The 15,320-nt window shown below is 37.5% G+C and overlaps 1 protein-coding gene across 2 annotated transcripts in view; it reads right to left on the bottom strand.

Annotated features, from left to right (window-relative positions):
• The window catches only part of LOC138129744 (uncharacterized protein in vnfD 5'region-like), a 41,874-nt gene that overhangs the window by 8,819 nt on the left and 17,735 nt on the right, over window positions 1-15,320 (bottom strand). The window contains exon 1 of one of the 2 annotated variants that reach the window (XM_069046044.1): window positions 8,269-9,030. The exons of the other annotated variant lie outside the window; for it this stretch is intronic. The gene's annotated coding sequence lies outside the window, so the exon portion shown is untranslated. Of the gene's footprint in view, window positions 1-8,268; window positions 9,031-15,320 lie in introns of those variants that run through there. 2 annotated transcript variants of the gene reach the window in all.

Raw genomic sequence — 15,320 nt, 5'->3', positions numbered from 1 at the left:
CGACTGCTAGACAATGTCCCAAGCGATCTTGAAAATTTCTTCGCGTGTTATTCTCCACAGTTTCTGGTTGACCTCTTAGGCGTTTTTTTTAACTGTTGCCGTAGGGAATTTGACAAAAAACGTAGTAGGGGATATGGGAACAAAAATTAGGATTTATATTTTAATTTATTATTTATTTTAATCATAGCCTCGAGGAGATCTCGCTATTTATTTTTTAAATGAAAGTGACAAATGTCAAAAGTGGAGATGGTCAGGTCTCAGGTGCTAGTTGAGCCGACAGGGACGCTATTCTGGCGGCCGCTCGACGTACTATTATTCCGGCGCGCTAGAAATATTTTTTCACAACTTTTTCGACAGTTTAGGATATTGAATTGTAATCTATCCGATGGTTTAAAAAATCTTCCAACTTTGTTCCAAAAATGGTTTGAATATTTCCATCAGAACAAAAGTTAACAGGCGGTACAAGTTTTACCATGCAATTCCCTATGGCAACAGTTAAAAAAAATGCACTGTATATTACTGTTAATCATAAAACAAAAGGAAAAATCCCAATTAAAGAAATATTTTAAAATTAAGCCTCCAACTTAAAAAAAGCAGTTGATTATATTTCTAATTTTTATAGTTAAGAAAAATTAAAAATATTTAGAAATTAAAAATTACTTTGGTATCTTCGCTCTAAATTAAGCGATCTAAATTAATAAAAAAATAAACAAACCAAAAAAGAAAAAAACAAAAAAAATAATTCTATTTAAACCATAAAAATAAAAATTAATTATTCTAATGCGAACAAACCGAAAGATTCTTCTAAATCCATAAAATTCTCTTCACCCACTATCTATGATATTAAAAATAACCTTACCACCAACTAAAGGAACACCAGAAACTCCCAAAGTTGCCTAAAGCTAAATTCCCAACACAGACTCATGCAGTTCTATTGTGTTTTATTTAAATTTAAACGCTAAAAACACCATTATAATTATTTTATTCATTTAACAACGGTAATACAATGGCAATACAAATAAAAAAAGACGTCTGTGCCATCAACAGTCTATTCATCATGGCTGGTAACAGTTTCTGGAGGTGAACCGCCAATAGTGTAAGTCAGACTAACTTTCCCTTCTTTATTCATATGCAAACCCATAAGAATTTTCTTTGTGACATTTTTGTAGTTGTCGAAGCTTGATTCATACTGTCGCCTTGTAATTTGAGAAAGAGCGGCCTCTGATGATTGGTCGGCAAATTTTAATTCCACAATCAAGCCAGCTTTATTCAAAATCATTAACAAATCAAGATGAGGGGGTCTTCCTTTAGGTTTTGTTCGGGAGATGCTTAGTTCACTGCGAACTATATAATCTTTAACATTATATGCCAAAACAAAGAGAATACTATGAAATTCGTCCTCGTTTTGGGGCATTATGGCTCCATCAAACAATTTAGAGACAGCCTTTGCAAATTCTTTAAATACATTTTTGTCTTCTCTTGTTAGCATTGATTCTAATGCAAGCAAATAACCCCCAATATTTTTACCTAAAAGCTGGTGTTTCTGTGAAAACAATTCTACATCATAACATTTTCCACGCAACAACATCCTAATTTCTTCATTTGGAATCCGAATGGTGATTCTTTGATTCTCAGGGCTAGTGCGTAAAACATTCAAGTATCCATTTTCGGTCAAAAGTTGGAGGAAAAGATGTGCATCTGACATATGTATAGATTTAAGTTCTTGATGAACCAAGTTTAGTAAGTCAATTATGTCTTCTTTCGCAAATTTTTGAATGGCCTTTATTTCGATCTCTTCTCCATCAATAAGATATTCAATCAATTTATGAATGGGATTATATCCAAACAGATGTTTTAGGTGAGTGATGCAGGCCGAGTCAACCCAGTAATTGTCAAAGCATGGTTTCTTCATTTCGTGACTTGTGCTCAAATATTTTAAAACTGAATAACAGCTATAAATGGCATAGTCCCCTTCATCATCCACTAATTTATAACCATTGTACCACTTTTTTACTTGGTCATTATTAAAAGTAGCAAATTCTTCTTTTTCAAACAGACTCTTCACTTCTGTATCTGTAAATCCAAAATAAGGAGCAAATCTACGTTGTCTCAAAAACTGATAATACTGGATGTTGTTCGCGTCGCCAGATAAAACTTGTTCTGCGACGGGGACACAGGCATTTATTAACCCTCTGTTGAGATGTTTGTTGTTTTTGAACGTAATGGACATGATGCGACCGATAACATAGAACCAGTCCAGAACATCATTCTTTGAAGTTGATTGCTTGACGATGATGTTCATGATAGGAAAATCGAATTCATCGATTAATATATAAACGAGTTTGTTATGGTACACATGTAAACAGCGAGATAAGAGCTTCAATCCCCGAATCACCTCATTTCTGTCAAGATTTTTGTGATTATTCCAATAATTCTCATACATTTCAATAGAGCCCAGAACCTCCAATTTCGTATCTGACCAAGAATATTTTCCATCGATCTTTTTCACAAGATACTGATGTTCATTAAATGCACAGTAAATGAGATGCTTTAATGATTCTAGGAGTCCATCTTCAGTTTCACCAGTGATATTTCTAAAGTCCACGTGTATGACAGGATTCTCTTGGCAGTACTTATCAAAAAAAAACCTTTCCTCTTTCCATATTTTTAACTGATTGTCTTGGAAGAGTTTTTTGTTCCCTGTTAGGAATTCTTTCACCATGTCCATGTTTGTTGATTTCCCAAAGCGGCGAGGCGCCAAAGTTACTATCACTTTATGTGCTTCAAGAAAGGCTTTAATAAATAGCGTCTTATCCACAAAGGCGGCAGTATGTATAATTTCACTAAATGATTGTGTGGACAAACTACATATTTCCTTTGGTGATGTGCTCTGAAAAGATAAAAACATATATCACATAACTATGCAAGAACAGAAATGCTACATAAACAGGTATGAGACTACATTTATTAAACTTGCCTTTCTTTGTACCTCATTTGCACTTCCTCCTTCCATTCTTGCTCGTTTTTCTAGATGATAACACATCGGCTAGAAACAATAAGAATAATGTAAAACAATCTGGAGACCTAAACATAATACAAAATAGTTATTTATGATGTAAGTGTTAAAAGTGAGATTTTATTTTGTAAGTGAGGTAGATTGGGAAACGAGCGCAGCGAGTTGACCAACCCCACGAACAAAATAAAATCACTTTTAACACTCTCGTGTCAAAAATGGATTACTCCCTAGAATTCGAACTTTTAGGGAAATAACGTTTTTCATGTTGTGTGTAACTAGAATTTTCAAAAGTTATTTTGAATGCCTAAGGTTGGTTACTTTGAATTGAGAGATTAAATCCAAATAAATATGCGCGCAGTAACCAAAATTGATTGTGAAACGAAAAATCATCTATTACTTAGCAAGAAATTAGTCATTTGCAACTGTTACAATTAATTTGCTGTTACATTTTTGGGATATCTTTTGTTTGTCGCCAGAAACCACATAGCCTCCAACCTAACCAAATTTATGGCAACCTAGTAACGAATATCCCTAAATCCTAGGGAGTAATCCATTTTTGACACGAGAATATTTAAGTTCAATGGACAACATTTTATTTTTTAACCGCCAGGTTTTTTTGTTTCAATAAAAAATATAGGTATAAAAAATACGAAACACGTGTTCTTTATTTTATTTTTCATTTTTTGTAAGTATTAATTTTTTATTTCAATTTTATATAATTTGAAAAAATAGGCAAATTTAAAAAAACCCAAGGAAATGTCAAAAAACGCGTTATTGTTTTTTAAATATGGCGTAGCCAAACTATACCTCATTTTTCCTATCGTTCGTATTTTTCAAATATGTAACTCGAAAATTAGTACATAATGACGTATTTGTAAACGCTCGCAGCTGACGTAATAGAACAAAATTCAAAAAAATTATATGACATAATTATAGAGGTATACTCTTTAATAAAAAAAAAACCACAGTAACGTTCAAACTTAAAAATTTTATGAAAACGGTCGAATTTCGACCGCTGGGCGACCTCTAGTTATTTTAAATAAACAACAAAAGCAAGCATATCTTTTAGATATCGCTGTTCCAAATTCACACAATATAACACAGACATATAATACAAAAATTAATAAATATTTAGAACTCTCCGTTGCTATGAGAAATCTTTGGTGTTTAGAAAAAATTTCGATTTTACCATTTAAGTATAATTTCAGCAACAGGAATAGTACCGCAATCTCTTTTTAAAAATTGAAAAATTTTGGACTTAGAGAACACATTGGTGGTTGAAATTCAAAAAGGTATATTATTATACTCATGTCACATCGTGAGGAAATTCCTTAACATTGACACAGAACATAAAACACAAAAAAGTCAAAATGTGGAGGCGAGACGCCGGTAATTATGTTGATAAGCACTGCATTATTACTTGATAGTATTATCCGTAATAGTGTATGTACTCCGGCAAAATTGCCGTGCCGCCGGGTGGAGGTGGGATACGAAAAATACTATTATTTGTTGTATTTTTCATATTAGATAATGATAATCAACCTTGGTTTAAAGGTATAGATGTAGCAGAAATATTGGGTTATGAAAAATCAACAAATGTTATAAATGAAGATGTAGGTGTTGATTTTAAAAGAAAATCGATACAGTCTTGCTTTGTCAGATACTAAATATTCGAGTCTATACTCAATTTCATATAAATGTGCATCTAAGCAAGCCATGAAAATCTGATTTTCTGTTGGTAGTAAAGTTAAAGCTAGTGACTTTGACTTTCAAAGTTGCTTGCTCTGCGCGAACCCGATTTGACTAATTTTTCAGTTTTTGTCCATTTTAACATTGCTGATTTTAAAAGCAATGTTACGTCTTTTTACTGATTAAATTAAAGTAATTCTTATTTGTTTTTGTCTTTGTATTTTTACCAAGTAAAGATTTATTGGACATGACCTTCATAAATGTGACTTTTGTAATGTAACTAAATTAAAGGTGCTTTTACAAATGCACAGCTCACTTGATGCACATTTATATGAAATCAATTATAAAGACCCTTCACAAGACGAAGTAGTATTTTTTGTATACATGGGTTCTTTTTCAGAAAAAGAAATATTAATCACAAATAACTTGTTAGAATTCGCCTTCGGCTCATGAGTGGACTATGTCCACGAATTTATGGGATTGTATATTAGAAAAAACGTAGTCGAAAAATATTTTTAGATATAATAGAAATAGATTATTATAAACATGAAAAAGTAAATTTATATGAATATATACAAAATGATATTAAAAAATGGGGATTCGCGCACAATTCATTCAAAGCGTTGGATATTATTAACTATTAAAAATTTTAAAGAATCAATAATGATGAATAACAATAAGGCAAAAAAAGTTTGGAAATATTATTTTCATTTGAAGAAGAGTTGGCAGACAGATATGAAAATTACGTTAACGAATATAATCTTTTAAAGCAATATAAAATTAATCCTAATTCATTAAACAGCGTGGTTATCTGTCGTGGTTAGTGTTCCTTGCTGGAAGGTGGAACGTAAAACCCAAGGGAAACTCAAAGAATTTTAATCAATGAACAAGGAAATTACAAAGTCAAAGGATTGGCGCCAGTTTTGGAATCTTGAAGGAATTCGCCTCTCAGGTGTGATTGGATAATTCTGTAGACAACAATATCAGATATCTGGAAAAAGAAATTGGTATTATGGGGGTATGTGGGCAATGTGGGATAAGATTGTAAGGATTAAAAAAAAATCACGAGTTTGAGGAACTCAAAACTCATAATTGAATGAATTGGGGAAAAGTTTAAGTAAAAAATTTTTGGTTTATTTCAATGTATTAAGTATTTTAATAAACTACACTTGCTGAAATGTTTTTAGTGAATTTTTCTTATAGTGAAACCACAGAGGATGAACGTAACTTACACGTAACCTCACTTTTCTGCTGTTAAAGTTAAATGAGTTATAATAATTAATAACAAATAAAACTGCACTGAAAGTTTAGCTGAAGAGATGAAAATCAAAGTTACAATTAACCAATTTAGAACAATAATTTAAGGTGTCCCCTCAAGGCGCATGTGCCAAGTGGCGTGTGATAAAAAGTGCGGGATTTAATTTTGATGTTATACCTACCTAAATGTTAACATTGTTAGCAAATATGTTAAATACGTTCTAAGCTGAAGACGCTGACGCTTTTTAGAATGATAGAAAAACACCTTTTTTAACTTACGGAAAAGATTTCTGAAATTTCAACACAAATTTTTCTGACTGACCACATTGGCTGACTTAAATGCAGTTTATCATATAATTTAATAAGAGTTCTCTTCATGTCAGCACCCATAAGGACTCGTTTTTTTTTCTATTTTGCTCTATTTTCGCGAAAAAACAATAAATTCTTGATAATTATTGGGTTATAATTGAATGAAAGACGCGTTGAGTCAAATATGACATGACATTCAACAAAAATCAAGATTGGCAATAATAGTAAAAAAATTACTAAACATATTTGCAACGTTGCCAAACTGTCAATCAACAGGTGGTGTTTCAATAGAAATGGCAAAGCCTATAGCATAGATTTCATTGTGTGTTCATAATTTTAAATCCCTAATAATGAGATTTAATACAAAAAGGGGTCAAGAAATTAGAGAATAGTATATTACTTTAGAAGAAATATTTTATTCATATTTAATACACTAAAGACTTTATTTAAATATAGAGAAATCACTCAGATAAAGCAAATTGAAAATAAAAATAAAGAAATTCAACAATTGAACAACGATAATCTGAAATTAAGAGGGTCAAAAATATTACCAAGTTAACCAAAGACCATATAGTAAGTATAATACACTGAACTCCAAAATTAACGCATCACTTTGATTTTTTTAATTAAAAAAGAATGTTTTGAAATATTTAAAAAAAAATATGTTAACAACAATAACAGCTGAACCATGGGAAATATTTTCAACACATTTTCTTACAAAAAAGAGTACATAAATGTAAAAAACTACAAAAATTCGAAAAGGTAACATCACGAGTAAAAATGAGAAATCGAAAAAACCATCGAAAGTTAAAGATTATTTTCCTGAAATCTTGTATTGTCCCCTCTAGCGTTAATTGTAGCTCAATAACGTAGTGGCATGTTAAAAATTAGGTTTCTGTTATGAATTTAGCCTATATTTTGCCAAATATCCAGAAGTGCTCTTGTTAGCTGACTGAAGTCATTTGGATGTCCTTACATTGCCTGTAACAGTTTTTCCATATTATCCCATAAGTGTTCGATTGAGTTGAGGTCAGGGTTAAGCCGGGAACCCACTTGCTATGCAACGTAGATTGACGTGGGTTCGCATTGCCGAACGAATAGGCACACTATGAACACGCCACGTTACGTCTTGTGACGGATATCATTTTGTACTTTAATATCAAATTCCATTTATTTCAAAAACCGATGATGTTTTCATGATTTCAATGATACCAAATTTTTCCTAAATGTTTGAAAGGACTCTTAATGAAAAATTATGTAAATTAATGTAGTGGTTATTGAATTAAAACGAAATATTGACCCGTTTCATTAAAAAATTTGAAATGTTTACAGAATGTTCTACAGTGATACATAATAATTCCTGAATTTTTTGAGAATTTTAAATCGATAAGAAGTGGGTGTTTTCGATCGGGCGGTAAAACTTGACTTCCTGTATGAAAATCTCTACTGCGCGGCTGAAGAAGCAAGGAGGGGGGACAACACGCTTTAACACGCTTACTAAAAAGTCGGGTGTCTGGACGGTTGGATCGAGCATACGTCGTCCCACGTCGTGTGGCGTGTTGTCGGATAGCATGGAACAAATGAGTACGCAGTGCATTCAAATCTTTGTTAAATTTCTGCACACATTTCCGTCGCGTAGCGTAGTGTGGCGTGGCGTGGAGCAAGTGGGTTCCCGGCATTATGTGCTGGCCACTTCATAACTGATATTTCAATAGTCCTAAATTAGTCGGAAATTCCCTTGCAATATGTGGCTGTCTATTATCTTGCATATAAATGAAGTCTTGCCCTACGAATGGGGCATAAGGTACAACAACAGGTTCCAAGATGTTCGTGCTATATCGATGTGCATTTAAAGTGCGTCTAACTGAAACCACCAGCTCTGTAGCTACGTCTAAAGATATTCCTATCCATACCATTATTGACCCTACCCCAAAACTTTCTTTAGTAACGAAATTACACTGCGCATATCACTCACCAGGTCGTCTATACACTATTACCTGTCCGTCAGACTTGTATAGACAGAACCTGGATTCACCGAAGGCCAAAACTCTGCGCCAATCTTGTTCGACCCAATTGACATGTTCTAATGCAAAGTTTAAACGGGCCCTCCGAAGAGCTGCAGTTAACTTGGATCCAGTGGCTGGTCTTCTCGGACTCGGATGTATCTGATCCTCCTTTAGTCATTTTCTAACAGTATTTTCACCCAGGCGGAGTGCATATTGTCTAACATGCGATCTTGAAGTCGGAGAGCAGTGAGAAACCCTTCTCTAATGCTTATTAACCTTAAGTATTGGTCCTGGTGAGGTGTTGTGATCCGTTTTCGGCCTTGTCCCCGCCTCCTTGTGTGCCGTCCAGTCTCCCTATGTCTTCTTAGAACTTTAGATACCGTAGATTGGTTCATACCAAAGTGATGTGCTATAGTCCTCCGACTCTCTTAATTCTGAGCTAACAAAATCACTCGCACGGACTTTTTAAATGCGAAGTTGTTCCTAACATCACCCATGTTAAAAGTAAATGAAGATTGATGTCAATAGGCGAAACAAATGACCGATGGTGGCGCTGCAATCGTGACAAATATGGCCGTCGTAAGAAGTACATTACGTTATTTCGTTTCTGTTTTTGTTATTGTGTACGATGGTGTACCTTAGTTTTGAGGATGTTTTTTCTTATTTGGAGGCAGTATCCTCATCTCAGTGTGTTGGGAAAGGGCCGAGAGTCTTAAAAAGTGTCACCAGAGTGGTTTTATTTGCTCTGTGCCTGAAAATTTAAGCATCCATGCTTTATGTCTATCAACTTTTTCTTTTAATCCAAATCTGTTAAAATGTAGGTACCAATTTAATGAAAAACTACGGAAGATTAAACATTCATATTGAATGAACTTTTGAGGTTATAGATTTACTTGTTAGTTATTAGCCGTTGACGTTGTTTTAAATACGCAGCAGGCCAAGATATTTTTTTGTTAGATTGCAGTCAGGTCCTGTCATATACTACGTGACAAAGAAAGGTAAACACCCAGTACTTATAGTTTTATTTCAATAAGTTTTTGCGGGCAAATGTGTTTTGGGTCAGATAAGAATAAATAACTATTTTGAACCAAATAAAGGCACAAAGGGACCAGAAAATCATAGTTTGGATTGAATATTTTCCATATAAGTACAGTTTTAAAGTAATTTCAAATGACTAATGCCATAAAAGTGCTGTTGCAAAGGCAAAGTGGTTTTTTGCAACTTGAATTAACTTTAGTAAATAGTAAACAGACATGTAACAACCACGAGGTATACTTCACAAAGTAATTCAACCAGGTTCCGCCAGAGGTCACTTTAGAACATTTCGTTCGCCTATACCATTGCCATCTAGAACACAAAGCCTTAAGGCAGCAATTGTTTTTGATCGTGACGTCACAGTAAATGCTTCATCGAAAAACGCATTAAACCTCCAGAATTTAATAAAAACAGTAAAAATTTTGGTTAGAACTCTTTTTTTTTAGTAGAACGATGTGTTTAGGCTTTACAATTACTGCCTCGTGGAGTTAAATGCCATTAATGACGCGAAAATTGTCATTGACAAGTGAGGTTAAGTTTGTGTATGTGGGCATTTCGGCGCCTCGAATTGCCTCATCGTACCACTTCAAGCGTCGCGCTAGCAAAGCATTCTGCGAAAAGTACCACTTCATGGCACGAGGCAGCGAGGTCTTCCCCGAAATCCCATTTTGCTGATCCGAAACCAGGACAGGAGCACGCCCAATGCACGCTCATATAAAAGGGTGACGAAGTGACGATGTATTATTGTTCCGTTGACTCTGATTAGAGGCGTTGCTCCTTCAGTGTTGCTTTTTAGTCCAGCCCCAGGGCTCCGAAGTTAGGCAGAAGCTCACATCAGAAGTGGGATTCGCCCTACTCACATTAATAGTATATTTTGTGTTTAGTTGGTGTTGTGACAAACAATCAGTGCCAACAAGATGGAGCAACTAACACAAGTCCTGGCAGACACCTTGCAAGCCATTCGTCAAAGTGCTGGACGGAGTTCTTTGCCAACTACAACTGTCGAAATTCCACGCTTTGACCCGCTCCAAGAAGACAACGGAGCAGTCAAATGGTGCGAAGAAGTGGATAAACTTGCCGAAACCTTCCAGTGGACCGGTTGCGGGCTGTTGGCCCGAGCTACGAGCGGCCTGGCTGGGGAGCCGAAAACCTGGTTCCTTTCCTGGCAACCAGAAGCGAAATCTTGGGAGAACTTGAAAACCGAACTGTGTAATCTGTACCCACCGAAGAAAAATTTGAGCGAACGCTTCCGGAAAGCAGGCTTGTACACCAGCGAAAATGCGACATCGTACTGTGAGTATGCCAGACAGAAAATTTTGTTGTTACGGGCCTTGAATCTGTCGGAGAGAACGATGTTAGAACTTGTCGTTGGCGACATTACTGACGCGCAGGTAAAAATTGCTGCTTTTAATAGTAAAGTCGAGACAATCGCGGACTTATTAACTTTGCTGAGTCAATATGAATTAACGACACCTGCTGAATCGTCGTCCGCTAAAAGAGTGAAAAGAACGGATCCCGTTGAGAGTGGTCAACAATCAAAATTATGCTATACCTGCAATAAACCAGGTCATTTAAGTCGGTTTTGCCTAAAAAATCGCAATAGAGAGATCAAGAATGAGTCCAAACCCTTCGGTAAAAATGTGAATTGTAGTTTTTGTGGTAAGGCGGGTCACTTTGCCAATAGGTGTTTTCTGAAACAAAGACGCGAAAAACAATCTGGCCCGGCGAATGTTCGATGTTTTAGTGTGAAGCTGGACGATGAGTTTTGCACAGAATTCATAATACAGGGCATGAAAGTTAACTGCCTTATTGACACCGGGGCAGAATGTAGTCTCATATCGAGTCGGGTTGCCAAAAAGTTAGCTTGTCATTTGGAGCCGGACTTCACAATGCTGAGAGGTATTGGCGGTACTTTGGTCCCCACTCTGTATAAAACCACCCTCAGAATTGAAAGAGAAGGCACTGCATTTATGATTAATTTTTACGTCGTTGAACATTCGCTCTTGAAATTGGACGCTATCCTTGGCCGGGACTTACTGACCTACAAAGGCGTGAAGATCTGTTCCGATTCTCGAGGAACCCAGATTTATTTAGACGACCATGTGAAGGTCGAACCTAAAGTGGTCCAGGTTTGTTCAGTATCGGATGACTTAATAAACACACCATTAAAAAACGGAGAGGCGGATCTGCTGCGAAAACTTTTGTCAAAATTTAGCAACTATATTACCACCGGAAATTCTGTCGCAGCCATAACAACCGCTGAACTCGAAATTAAATTAAAGACCGATAAAATAATTTGCTATAATCCGTATCGCATGCCGCTGTGTGAACGAGAAAAGGTGAAAACCATAGTCGACGACCTATTAAAGAACGGCATTATCCGGGAAAGTACTTCTCCGTTCGCGAGCCCGGTTTTGCTGGTTCATAAGAAAGATGGCGGTAGCCGACTGTGTGTCGATTATCGAGCCCTTAACGAAATTACTGTTAAGGATAGATTTCCCTTGCCGCGTATTGATGACCAAATTGACCAACTCGGACGGGCAAAATATTCCACTACGCTTGATATGGCCGCCGGGTTCCACCAAATTCCGGTAGCGGAAAATTCAGTTGAAAAAACCGCATTCGTAACTCCAAATGGACACTACGAGTATTTGCGAGTACCGTTTGGCCTATCAAACGCGCCCGCCGTGTTCCAGCGTGCGATTTGCAAAGCCTTGGGAAAGCTCAAGGATCATGACGCTTTAATCTACCTGGACGATATCCTGATTGCGTCCCAAACTGTACCAGAAGGATTAGCAAAATTAGAACGTGTACTGACCGCACTGACGACAGCCGGATTTTCACTAAATATTAAGAAATGTCATTTCTTTACTCGTCGGATCTTGTATTTGGGGCAGGAAATTTCGGAGGACGGTGTCCGACCGGGAAGTTGTAAAGTTGAAGCTCTTCTGAATGCGCCGACTCCGTGTAATGTGAAGCAAGTGCGACAATTCATGGGCTTGGCCTCGTATTTTCGGAAATTCATCCCGGAATTTGCGTCGCGTGCCGCATGTATCACGAAACTTACCAGAAACAATGAAAAATTTATTTGGGGCGAAGAACAAGAAGCCGCAAGAAGTTACATTTGCGCCTATTTGAGTAAGCGCCCATTATTGGTCATCTTTGACCCTGAACTAGAAACGGAACTGCATACAGACGCTAGTTCCGTAGGATTTGGAGCGATCTTATTTCAGCGTCACGAAAAGCAATTAAAAGTCGTTGCTTATTTTTCTAGACGCGCGACAGAGGTCGAAAGTAATTATCACTCTTATGAACTTGAAACATTGGCCGTCTATTATGCGATTAAACACTTCCGTGTGTATTTGACGGGAATCGCCTTCAAGCTTGTGACAGATTGTAACTCGTTGAAATTAACAAAAACCAAAAAGGACTTACCCCCGCGTGTGGCACGCTGGTGGATGTATTTGCAAGCATTTAATTTCACAATCGAGTACCGAAAAGGAAAATATGTCGCACATGTTGACTATCTTAGCCGAAACCCAATTCGTCCACCGCCCGTGCTCTCTGCTCTTGTAATCACCGCAGATAATTGGCTTAAAATTACTCAAAGACGTGATCCGGAGACGCAAGAAATAAAATTAAAATTAACTGAAGGAAAACTGACAACCGAATATTTTTGTCAGAATGATATCCTCTATCGCAAAATTAATCCTGGACAGAATCCGCCCATTTATCGCGCTTTTGTCCCTAAGGGTAGTCGGCTTGGCGTTTTGCGAATGTTCCACGATGAACAGTGTCATGTTGGCCCGGATAAAACATTTGCAAAAATCAATCACTTCTTTTGGTTCCCGGGTATGGCAAAATTTGTTAAAAAATATTGCGACCATTGCTTAAAATGTATCGCGGGAAAGAAGCACACTGGTCCCAAACAAGGTTCTTTACACCCAATAGACAAAATTCCCGATCCGTTTCACACCGTTCATGCCGATTGCGTTGGCCCATTTCCCGTGACACCTGAAGGGTTCAAACATCTTCTTCTGTTAATTGATGCGTTTACGAAGTACTTGTTTCTCATCCCCTTAAAAACGCTTACGGGACCAGAGACACGCGACAAGTTGAGAATTTACCTGAATATTTTTCAAACAACCAGGCGATTTATCTGCGATCAAGGTACCAATTTCACCGATCAGTGCGTAAAAGACTTGTTGTCTGAGATGCGAATAGAACTGCACCTTATTGCTAAAAGTGCCCCTCGCGGTAACGGTCAAGTCGAAAGATACGTCTCAACCGTTTTAGACTTATTGAGAACCGAAATTGAGTCCAAACCAGCGAAGTCAGAATGGACGAGCGTGATCCCAAAATTGCAATTCACTTTAAATAATACGGTGCAAAAATCCACGGGATTCTCGCCGTTGTATTTGGTGACCGGACAGGAAATTAGCAGTCCTGACATCACGGTGTTAACAAACAGCATTTTACCTACGCTTGCGACAAAGCAAAATTTAGAAAAAAACCGTATTCTGGCATACGAACGTACGCAACGAAATGCCGCGTCTGCTAAAAAGCGATTCGACCGATCCCGAAAGGACTTGAAGAATCTTCAGCCCGGAGATATTGTCTTCCACCCCTCTGGCAATTCGCATCTGTCAAAGCTGGACCGAAGATATGAGGGACCGCTTGAAGTTTTGAAGTTGTTACCAAACGACCGAGTACAACTGAAGAACTTGGCGACAAACAGAAAGCGAGTTGTAGCCCGGGAAATGTTGAGGGCTTGGTCAGGGGAACTTGCTGAGGATTCACAGACAAAAGGTGAGCGTGTGCCACAATATGTTAACACGAGCGTCGTGTGTTGCTAGTTTTTATGAGCAGCAGATCGCTCTTATTAGCATTGTCGGCTCGTGTGGGCATTTGTTGACTATTATTGCTGATTATGTTGTGAGTACTTGAATATCAAAAAGCTGACTGACCAGAAATTCACAAAATCAATTTTTTTTGTGCTCTGTGGCCGCGGGAGGTGTCTCCGCTCGCCCAGGGATGTTGAACCGTGAAAATTCTTGTGTTCTGTGGCCGTGGAAAGTGTCTCCACTCGCCCAGAATTTGTGCGCTGTGGCCGTGGACAGTGTTCCACTCGCCCAGACTTGTGGCTCTGTGGCCGCGGAAAGTGTGTCCGCTCGCCCAGACAGGTGATCCTTTGTTTGTGGCCGCAGGGAGTGCCTCTGTAAGTCCAGACCTTGAGGTTGTGATCTGTGACCATCAGGAAGTGGCTCTGCTAGCTCAAACTGAAAGGACTGGTTTTAAGAGTATTCACGGAGCATTGTAATGATTTGAGTTAATTATTATCAGTCAGTGTCTGTCTGTGTTGATGGCGAGCCGAATGAGTGAATGAATGCAGGAAGGGAAGGATTAGACCCCGATACCTGAAATCATTTTGTCCTTACAGGTGCGGCTTCCAGGGGCGCAGACCCAGAGGGAAGTGAGTAATTCGAGAACGAATTACTTGTCAGGATTGGCCGTGTGGGCATTTCGGCGCCTCGAATTGCCTCATCGTACCACTTCAAGCGTCGCGCTAGCAAAGCATTCTGCGAAAAGTACCACTTCATGGCACGAGGCAGCGAGGTCTTCCCCGAAATCCCATTTTGCTGATCCGAAACTAGGACAGGAGCACGCCCATATAAAAGGGTGACGAAGTGACGATGTATTATTATTCCGTTAACTCTGATTAAAGACGTTGCTCCTTCGGTGTTGCTTTTTAATCCAACCCCAGAGCTCCAAAATTAAACAAAAGCTCACATGTATTTATTGTTTTTTCTTAATTTTTACTTTGTGAATTTCATTTAAATAACACCAAATCACAACAAATGCTTCATACATCTTAATTATATGTGTAGCAAATATAGTTTCAACTAAATTGCCCTTACAACAACTTGTAATCACGAAAATGTTAATAGGGTATAAAAATACTTCCCAGGTTTCAACGTCTCTTGCGACGTTCGATGAACAGTAAATAC

The sequence above is a fragment of the Tenebrio molitor genome, chromosome 4 (assembly GCF_963966145.1).
Source record: "Tenebrio molitor chromosome 4, icTenMoli1.1, whole genome shotgun sequence".
NCBI lineage: Eukaryota > Metazoa > Arthropoda > Insecta > Coleoptera > Tenebrionidae > Tenebrio > Tenebrio molitor.
The sequence above is the reverse complement of the archived record's forward strand: the minus strand, read 5'-3'. Positions and strand labels throughout refer to the sequence as shown.